The sequence below is a fragment of the Hippopotamus amphibius genome, chromosome 2, assembly GCF_030028045.1.
Source record: "Hippopotamus amphibius kiboko isolate mHipAmp2 chromosome 2, mHipAmp2.hap2, whole genome shotgun sequence".
In the NCBI taxonomy this organism is placed as follows: Eukaryota; Metazoa; Chordata; class Mammalia; order Artiodactyla; family Hippopotamidae; genus Hippopotamus; species Hippopotamus amphibius.
In genome coordinates this window covers 52,100,891-52,111,792 of record NC_080187.1, presented here as the reverse complement: position 1 = coordinate 52,111,792, position 10,902 = coordinate 52,100,891, and positions in this window count along the sequence as shown.

Sequence of the window (10,902 nt, the reverse complement as noted above, 5' to 3'; positions counted from 1 at the left end):
ACAGCTTTCAGACTGTTGTCTTGGACTTTACTTGGGGGTGGAGGTCCCTAAGGAGGCTGATGGAGATGGTGGGGGCAGCTCAAGACCCACCCCACCCCATGAATCCACGAATGTTTCTAATACTCATGACAACCTTGCAAGGTTGGTATGATCCCAGTTTTATTCAAGGGGCTCGAAAGTCTGGTATTTTATCCTGGTGCACCTGTAGTAAGAAAACTGTAGGTCTGGTCAACTCCAGGGAGCCCTGGCTGTGGGCTGCGTCCTGCGGATGCCTGGCTATGAGCTGTGACACAGTCCCTGTGCCTGCCAGGGCCCTTCAGAGAGCTCTCTGGACACATGTGCTCGCACCTGTTTGGTCCCAGTTACGGATAAGAGCGGAAAGAAAAAGACTCAGTCCACACATAGTTGCTACATCCTCAAGTGCGTGGAATATCCGGGGAACTTACAGTAGCCTTGGGGATGAAGAGACTCCAGCCTTGGACTCCAGACTGCAAGTCAGTGTTTTGCCAAGTCACCTTCATATGACATCAGTCATTCTTAAATTCCATAATAGTGCTCATAAGAGAAGGCACAAATAGAGAGGACACACACATGAGCATGATACATCTCTCTCTCTTATCTTCATGGCATGGCAAGAGGAGTGCTGAATGCTTTCCATGTATTCTCTCAGTTTTACAGAATTTTTGATGGGTGTCATTATAAAGGTGGAAATCCCTTCTGAAATAGAACAAAAGAAAAATAAACAAGTACTACTAGAGTAGAATTGAACCCTTCCTGGGAGATCTAGGAGTGCTTCATGGAGGACGGAACATACCATAGACCTTACTTTACTTTTCTCTTTACTCTCATTGGCTCTTAAGCTCCAAGAGGACCATGATTTTGCCTGTGTTGTTCCCTCTGCATCCCCAGCACATAGCAGCGTGCTTGGCACGTAGCACAGTGTGAACACACGTTCATTGAGTGAATTTATAAATGAATGAAATGGACTTTGAAGGTTTAGTAGAATTTTGGCTTAAGTTACCAGGTTTGGGGTTAGGGACTAGCCCTCAGAACTTATAGAAGGGCCCTGGCCTGTATGTGCAGAAGCTGCTTGCCAGCTGAGCTTTTGGAAAAGAGGCCTAGGTATACAACCAAAAGAGATGAAAACGTGTCCTCACAAAAACTCGGATTCAGATGTTTATTGCAGCGTTATTCACAGTAACCAAAATGTAGAACAACCCAGTGTCCATCCACTGAGGAACTGATACACAATACACCATATGCCCATACGATGGAATGTTACTTATAAAAAGGAATGAAATACTAGTACAGCTACAGCATGGATAAGCCTCAAAAACATTTATGATAAGTGAAAGAAGCCAGTCACAAAGACAACATATTATATGATCCCACTTATGTGAAATGACTAGAACAAGCAAGCCTATAGAGATAGAAAGTAGATTAGTGATTGCTTTGGGCTGTGGGGGCAGACAGGGAGATGGGAGATTTGGGAGGTGATAGCTAAAAGGTATGGGATTTCTTGAGTAATTTTGGATATATGCGTACCCTGTGAGCATAGTAAAAAAAAAAAGGCATTGAATTATACATTTTTAAATGGGTAAATATTATGGTATGTCAGTTATATCTCAATAAACCTATTACAAAAAAATTTTAAAGAGTTGATTAGAGAAGTACTGGAAAAGGCTAAAGTAGAAACAGTCCACTACCACCACCCCTTTTTAGGCTGTTCTTTAAAAAGTCCCTTTTCTGAAGAAATGTCTGATCTTTTTTTCCCTTATTTGTAAACACTTGTAAATTTGTTTTCCTCTGACCTCTTTCTCCCAGCTTCTAAATCCAGGGGAATTAGGCTGGTGGTGGAGAGATTTTTAATGGATGGTCTGTCAATATTTACTGGGTTCTTTAGCCAGCAGTGGAGTCTGATGGTTTGGGCATTGGCTAGTTCTTCTTCCCAGGTGCTGACCCAACAGAGTGAAACCTGATAAGAGCAGATCCTCTCTCTACCTTCTTTTTACTGCTTTAACCTGTTAGTTCAAACTTCAAGCTTGAGTTGCCAGGGCCTTACAAGATCAGACCAACCTTCCTACCCAAATGGATTTAAAAGAACAACAACAGGACAAAACAAAGGTTCCAGGTCCCAGGCAAAACTGGGACAACTCGGGACAATTTTGTCCATCCCCAAAAGGAACTCGACAATATAGAACAAGTTAAGCTTCTTTTTAACAATCTATTTGGCCAAAGACAGGTGGGAAGGAGAATGATAAAAGAATAAGTCTCAATCATCTATTATGTAATACACACGTTTTAGAGAATATTCTCAACAACCCCATGATGTGGGAGAGTTTCCCTCATTTTATAGATGAAGAAAAAGTGACTCAAGAGAGGTCCCGGTACATCCTAGGTTATCACAGTTTATTAGGGGCAGAGCAGCGGTTCTAATAGGACCACATGACCCCGCAGCCCCAGCCTCTCCTGCTTCCTCAGGCAGTAGGAGAGGCTATAGTACACCGATGGGCCTCTGCGTCCAGGATGGGATTTTAGGAAGGGACAAAGAGTGGCTTTTTTTCTGCCCAAGGTATTGTGTCCTCAGGAGATTGCAGTTAAAATACAAACAGATCATTGGAGAATTAGCCCAGGGTCACAAGGAACACTTACCGCAGAGAATTTCTGTCCCTTTGCTGCAGCTCTAAAGTTTGCCAAGAGTCCCTTTGCAGAACTTCTCCTCTCTGCCTATTTCAGGTTCTCGTCCCTACTAAGATTGCCTGGAAGGCTCTCCCTTTTCCTAGGGTCCACAAGCTTCAGCACTTTGTTTTGGGCATCTCAACACAGAGTGGGTGCAGTTGACGCTCAGGCTGCCTTTCTGAGAAAGTGCCTTGTCGGGGGGAGCGGGTAGAGTCTCCCATCTGGGTGGGTTAGAAGGAGCACTCTCTTCATGCCAGGTCCAAGCCTGTGATGCTGTAGCCCCTGCATCAATGTTTTTGGCTGGGAGGGGACAGAGTTTGGAATCTGCCACACAGAGCTGTGTGACTGTTATTGAGTCCACGCTCGTACTGCTCACTGCATGACATGCCAATAAACAGAGAGCTGAGTTGTTAGAGCAAGAAATAGCGACTTTATTTGGAAAGCCAGCAGGACCAAGAAGATGGTAGATTAATGTCCCAAAGAACCATCTTCCCTGAGTTAGAATTCAGGCTTCTTTTATACTAAAAGGGGAGAAAAGTAAAGCCCTGGTTCTGGCCAGCCTCCAAGGAAGTGTGTTAATTTTTTGCTTCCTGCAGCCATTCACAGGTGGGCCTGGTCAGGATGTGTCCTGTGAGCTAAACAAGGTATTTTAGCTTAACACTCACTACCTGGGAGGCAGGATTCGCAGAGAGGGGCCCTTATGCGTAATTTAAGCTTATAGGCAACATCCCTTTAGTGATTAACTTGTAACAGAATACAAAGTTTCTTCCTTATTACATGACTTGGGTAAGTGACTCAAACCCTCTGTTCCTCTCTGGCTAAGGAAGATAGTTGTATTTACCTCATTAAGCTGTGAGGACTAAGTGAACTGGGCTCCATTCATTCCCTTACGATTCGTATCCCAAACCCCATGCAATTTCTCAAATAAATCTGGGTGGTCCCCAGGGCAGAATTGGCTCCACTGGGTCAAAAAGCCCATTTGGGGGATATTGTTTAAGACAAGCAGAAATGTAACTGGAATTTGAGTTGCAACCAGCACCCTTAGCCCCAGAGGTCCCTTTTCTTGGAGGCTTAGAGCAGAGATAAGACTTTTTTTTTATTATTATTTGTTTAACTCATTTATTTGGCTGCACCAGGTCTTAGTTGCAGCATGTGGGATCTTTAGTTGCAGCATATGGGATCTAGTTCCCTGACCAGGAATCGAGCAATCGAACCTGGGCCCCCTGCATTGGGAGTGCAGAGTCTTAGCCGCTGGACCACCAGGGAAGCCCCACAGATAACACCTTTTGAAGGTCTGCTTGGGCCCCTAATTCTTCCTTTACACCTTTTATGAGCCTGAGAGCTTAATCTCCTGAGACCTCTAGTAGGTGGAAGGAAGGAAATATTTGAAAGAGGATTTCTTTCCCCACTCACGCCCTATCCCCAGTTCACCCAAGCCTATAGGGCCAGAAGCACAGGATTCTACTACCATGAACCAGAATCTTCTGAGCTTCCTGGAGAGCTCTGATCAATGGGAAGAATTGACAATAGTCTCCTCCACAGAGATCTTGTTACCCAAAAATTGGGTTCACCTCTTGGTGGATGTCAAGCCAATAGACACAACTAAGTCAAAAATCGGGAGAAGGATGTATTATTACTTGTAGGAAGGAGAACACCAGGGAATCTTTCCCTAAGCAGTATATCCCTGAACAGCAAAACTGGGGAAGTTTTAAGCCAAGGGTACATGCATATTCATGAAGGAGCTTGAGCAGAGGAGAATTAGCATAGAACTGGGACAAAGGTCAACAGAGTCCAAGTCTTAGTTGATTGAAGTCAGGAGGGTCAACATCATCATTCCATCCTCCACCTGGGTTAGGCCTTGTTTCTGCAGAACTTAAAGATCTATTGGGACTTTCCTGATGGTCCAGTGGTTAAGACTCCATGCTTGCACTGCAGGGGGCGTGGGTTCGATCCCTGGTTGAGAAACTAAGATTCCACATCTTAAGATCCTGTGCGGCCAAAAAAAATTTTTTTAAAAAGATGTGTTATTATGTATATCCCCTGAGGAGGAACTAGGACTCTGCTTTATCACTGCACTATTGTTTGACTGCCTTTTCTCTGTTCCTGCATTCCTTTGTTCCCTTAAAATCATTAATTACTGAGACTATTCAAGGGTAAGCATTGTGGCCAGGCTTAGATCACAAAATGGCTTAGGCCAAAATGGGTTCTCTTTTGTCAAGAAAGCCATGCCTGGTTCTCTTTCTCCAGGAACCCCTAACCTATCTGCTTATAATCTCCCTTCTTAACACTCTTTTTTTCCCAATGGTCCTAGCCGGGGTGGGGGAAAAAAAAATGGAGCCAGAAAAACCTGGGTTTGATTTCCAGTTCCACAGTTTCTTCACTTTTCCCAGCCTCTAAACAGATTGTTACAAGGGACAATTTAAGTTAGATTCTGTGTAGTGCACAAACCACAGTGCCCATGTAACTGAGCAGGACGCTGTGGGGCCTTGCTGGGGACAAACTCCCCCACGTTCCCCACCTCTTGTTTCTAAAAAACCTTTAACCTCCTAGGTCTTTCCCAAGTTCCAAACAGTGAATTTAACCAGGAAAATTAAAAAATACAGAGACAAAGGGAAACAAACAAGATAAAATAATAATAGTTTAGCCATAAAACAAAGTCAAGGACCTTTACTTCTTGCTCAAGGGCTATAGATAATATCCTGAACCATATCCTTGAGTTTTACAGATACAAACCCCTCATCAGGTGGAAGAAGTTAACTACATGCTAACGATCAGCACTTAGACCCCAGATTGGTTGGAGCCAGAAAACTGATAATTGAGGTCACCTTGTTACCTCATCACCAACTAATCAGAAGAATGTCCATAAGTTGATCATGCACCCCAGACCTTCTCTCTCACTTTCTTTTTTTAAAAACCCTTTCCTGATAGGAAGGGTAGGAAGGCGTCATGGGAGGGAGGGGATATGGGAATATATGTATAAATACAGCTGATTCACTTTGTTGTACAGCAAAAACTGGCACAATAGTGTAAAGCAATTTTATTCCAATAAAGGGCTTAAAAAAATAAAAAATAAAAACCATTCCCTAAAAGCCATTGGAGAATTTCAGTCTTTTGAGCATGAGCTGTCCATTCCCTTTGCTTGGCCGTGCCATAAATGCTGTACTTTCCTTCACCACAACCCAGTGTCACTATATTGGCTTTGCTGCACATCTGGGCAAGCAAAACCAAGTTTAGTTCAATAACACCCACAGACACATGCTTCATGTTTACAAACTCCTCCTGTTTTCTAATGGCCAGAGCAAAATATATAGAAAGTTCTGGTCTTAAAACATGGACAATAGCAAATGTTGGAAGGCTGTGAAGCATTGGGGGTTCTTGTGTATGGTTGGTGAGAGAGTAAAAGGGTACAACCACTTCGTTTAAGAAATACTCTGGGGATGTCCCTGGTGGCGCAGGCGTTAAGAATCCACCTGCCAGTGCAGGGGACATGGGTTCAATCCCTGGTCCGGGAAGATCCCACATGCTGTGGAGCAACTAAGCATGTGCACCACAACTACTGAGCCCACGCTCTGCAGCTACTGAAGCCCGTGTGCCTAGAGCCCGTGCTCCACAACAAGAGAAGCCACCACACTGAGAAGCCTGTGCACCACAATGAAGAGTAGCCTCTGCTCATCACAACTAGAGAAAGCCTGTGTGCAGCAACAAAGACCCAATGTAGCCAAAAAAACAGAAAAGAAAAGAAAAAGAAACACTCTGGCAGTTTTTTTGAAAAACAATGTAAATATGCCCTTACCCTATGACCCAGAAATTCCATTTTTATGTATTCACTCAAGATAAATGAAGATATATGGCCACAAAAAGACTTGTACAAGAATGTTTATAGTGGCTTCGTTCATAACAGCCAAAGACTGGAAAAAGACCAGGTGTAGGAGGATGGATAAACAAGCTGTCGTATATTCAACAATCCTGCCCAGACACAAAAAAAGGCCAAATTCCTGCCACACACAGCCAACCACAGGATCAGTCTCAAAAACATGCTGCATGAAAGAAACCACACATAAAAGAACGCCTACTATGTGATTCCTTTTAAGTGAACGAGCAAAACTAATCCATAGTGGAAAAAAAATTATAAAATTACTTGCCTCTGGGGATGGTGATGGTGAGAATTGGCTGAAAAGAGGCTTGAGAATGTTCTGGAGTGATGATTAGGTTCTATATCTTGACAGAGATTTGGGTTACACAGGTGTATGTCCTTGTCAACACTTGGAGAATATATACTTCAGATCTGTGCATTTCATCATGGTGGATACATTTTACATCAAAACAAATCACTGCAAGCAAATACTGGATTCTAGTTAATGATATGGATGCTGAAAGGGAAGTTACAGATGTGTGCAATTTACTTGGAAATACATTAAGATGATGGATGGTTGTGACTTCCCTCATGGTCCAGTGGTTAAGACTTCGCCTTCCAATGAAGGGGGTGTGGGTTCGATCCCTGGTTGGGGAGCTAGGATCCCACGTGCCTCGCGGCCAAAAAACCAAAACCTAAAACAAGCAATATTGTAACAAATTCAATAAAGACTTAAAAATAATGGTCCACATCAAAAAGAATCTGAAGAAAAAAGATAATGGTTGGATGGATGGATGGAGGAAGCGAGGGAAGGATGGGTGGATACATAGATGTACAATAAAGCAAATATGATAAAATGTGAACAGTAGAACCTAGGTAGTAAGTATACAAGTATTCATCATAAAATTCACTGTAATGTTCTTTCAGCTTTGCTGGCTTTGAAAATTTCCATAATATCACATTGGAATAAAAGTTCTGATCTTACAAGCATAGGAAACAAAAATAAAATGCAAATTGAAACAACTCCACAAAAATTATTCTCAAAAGGTGGGCTCAAGTATCCCTTTCTTTCTGTGCACATACATCCCTGGTGTCTCATTTTGTGTCCTAATCTCCTTTTCTTACAGGACACCAGTCATACTGGATTAATGCCACCCTAATGACCTCATTTAATGTGATCATCTCTTTAAAGGCCCTATCTGAAGAAGGGGATGAATTGGGAGATTGGGATTGACATACATACAATACTATGTATAAAACAAATAACTATGAGAACCTAGTGTACAGCACAGGGAACTCTACTCAATGCTCTCTCGTGACCTAAATGGGAAGGAAATCTAAAAAGGAGGGGATATATGTATACATATGATGAATTCACTTTGCTGTACAGCAAGAAATTAACACAACATTGTAAAGCATCTACACTCCCCCCAAAATTGCTAAAAAATAAATCCAAACACAGTCACATCTTGCGGTACTAGGGATGAGGTCTTCAACACATGACTTTTGGAGGGAAATAACTCAGCCCATAACACTGTCCTGGAGGTCAAGGCTGCTTTGGACCTTCCCAGAAGAGGCAGGCTATTTGGAGACCTCAGAGGAAAAAAAAAAACAGGCTGAAGCCAATCCTGACCAAATGTGTCTTAACAGAGTAGAGAGCGCAAAGCAATAAGGGACCAAAGGCCAGTCATTTCCTCAACAAATATTCATTAATAGTCTGTGATGGGGCAGGTGCTGTGCTGGCTCTTGCAAGTTAAAAGGGAACTTTGCTGCAAATCATAGTGGATTAGGTTGCACATGTGTTAGAAATCAAAGTAAATTTCCTTGACGATAAGTACAATAGCAAATGAGCTTTCCAGTATTCATTAAAAAAAAATCATTGTATTGTTTCCTGGTTTAGCATTAGAGGGGTAGTATTAATTCAGGTTTTGATATTGCAAATAAATATTGTCATCATCTTTACATGTAATACCTTGGTTACCTTGCTGATACTTGATTTCTAGAACTAACTTTATACTGTTCAGCCATCCTTCATGGTAGCACCTACTTGCTTCCTGTGGCTATAGTCAAGGGAGGGTTCAATAGTCCCTGTTAAGAAGGACCCATGGGAATGTATTAGTCAGGGTAAGTAATATGAGCTCCTATAACAAAAAGACCTGTTTGTTGGCAACAGATAATTTCTTTGGAGACTAGTCAGGGTTGGTTGGGGGGAGTTGCTCTGCTTTGTGAGTCACTGAAGGACACAGGCTGCTCCCTTCTTGTTGCAATATCATCTTCTACAGATGGACTCAGAGGTCCCTGCCAAAGGGAAGGGAGAGAATGGGGGAAACGTCCATGTCCTCTTCACCACCCTCGCCTATGAGCATACACTGCTTTCATATACATTCCACTGAAGAAATGTCTAGATGTAACAGGGTTGGGAAAGATGGTTTAGCTATGTGCCCAGGAAGAAGAAATGGTTTAGGTAAGCTCTGGTTGTCCTCTGCCAGGAATTCATAATCCTGGTTTTACCACTTAATGAACTTGCTTAAGGCTTCAGCAAGTTCATTAAACTCTGTGGGCTCCTTTTTCCTTATTTGTAGAAAGGCAATGATGATAAGGTTGATCTTATAGGGGTGTTATGAGAACAAGGGAGTGTCTTAGTGCAAGCTGGTAACAAAATACCTCAGACAGATAGGCTTAAATAACAGGAATTTATTTCTCACAGTCCTGGAGGCCGGGAGTCCAAGCTCAAGGTGCCAGCAGGGCTGGCATGTGGTGAGGCTCTCTCCTTGTGTTGCAAATGGCCAAGCTTCTTACTTGTTCTCTTGTGGTCCGTCCTCCACACTGGAGATGGAAAGAGAGAGGAAGCAAGCTCTCTGGCATCTCTTCTGATAAGGGCATTCTCATGACCTCATCTAAACCTAACTACTTCCCAAAGGTCCCATCTCTAAATACCATCCCACTGGGGGTTAGGGCTTCAACATGTGAAATTTGGGGGACACGATTGAGTCCATGTCAGGGTGTAAATATATGTAAGGCACCCAGCACAGGAAGCACTCCAAATCACTAGTGCTGACAACACATATGAATATGTTTGTACTCATATAGCTCCTTATTGTTTACAACGCATTCTCACCCCCATAATCTTTTCCACTTGGAGCCTCTTAGCAGCCCTGTGAGGTAGCCTTCTTCCAGATGAGAAAACCCAGGAGAGGCTGGGCGATTTGCCAAAGTCACATGCACTTAAGCAGCTAAGCCTCCTGACTCAGCCCACACTTTTCCTGTCTCTTCTGAGGTCACAAGCACCACCTATAGTACATGTCCCCTTGGACCCACTCCAAGACTGCTGAGGACTTTGCAAAGAGGTCTGAGTCACAGAGAATTGACCAGTCTGCTTTGGGTCCCGTACTTGGGGGTCTCCTGGAATGCATCAGACAATTTCTATTCTAGATACTAAATTTCCCCTAGAGACAGATCTGTCTGTGAAAAAGCAACTCCATGCCGTCAGCAGTGAATATGGAACATACAATCAGCAAAGTCATCAGGAAGAGTGACCATAGGGAAGTACCCCATTTCGGGGTTATCCATCGTTTGGGGCTCAAATGGGACAGAAGTTTTATTACCATACGCCAGCAGAAATCGTTTCTGAGTATGAAGTTCTTTTTGCTAAGGGAGGGTAAAGAGTAAACTGTTCCTGTTTAAATGCATAGTCATTGCTCTGTCTCATTTTAGAGACCAGTGAGATCACCACGGACAGATGGTCTAATTTCTCTGTCGATTTCAGAAGGCTTGTTTGCTGTAGACGGCCAATAAGTACTTTCCAGAAATCAACTAATATTCAGAGAAGATCTTTTATTTCTCATGAATTCTTCTTTTGCTTGAGGATGTCTTCAGATTTTAGAAATCGATGGTGAGAGGACTTCCCTGGTGGTCCAGTGATTAAGGCTCCATGTTTCCACTGCAGGGGGCACGGGTTTGATCCCTGGTCAGGGGACTACCATTGCACAGGCTGTGCAGCATGGCCAAAAAATTGGAAGGAAGGGAGGAAAGGAGGGAAAAGAAATCTACGGTGAGACATGAAATCCTTTGTTTCCTCCAGATGTTTACCTGTGTGAGCTCCCCCATCCGCGTCTGTTTATCTTGGGTTCTGTGTAGGCGAGAAAACCTCCTCTAATTGGCACAGGTGTCTGTGACTGGACGAATAAAGTATCTTTTGATTGTTAATCATCTGATTTGTGTGTGCGTGAAGGGAAGTAATGGATCAGTCATCAGGGAGCAGGTGAGGGAAGTTGGTGACTTTGCAACAGGAGCTGAAAAGGGCTTGAACGTTCACCTGGGGCCAGGTACAGCCTGAATCCCAGCTCAATTTTCTGCCTTCCATTCAGCCA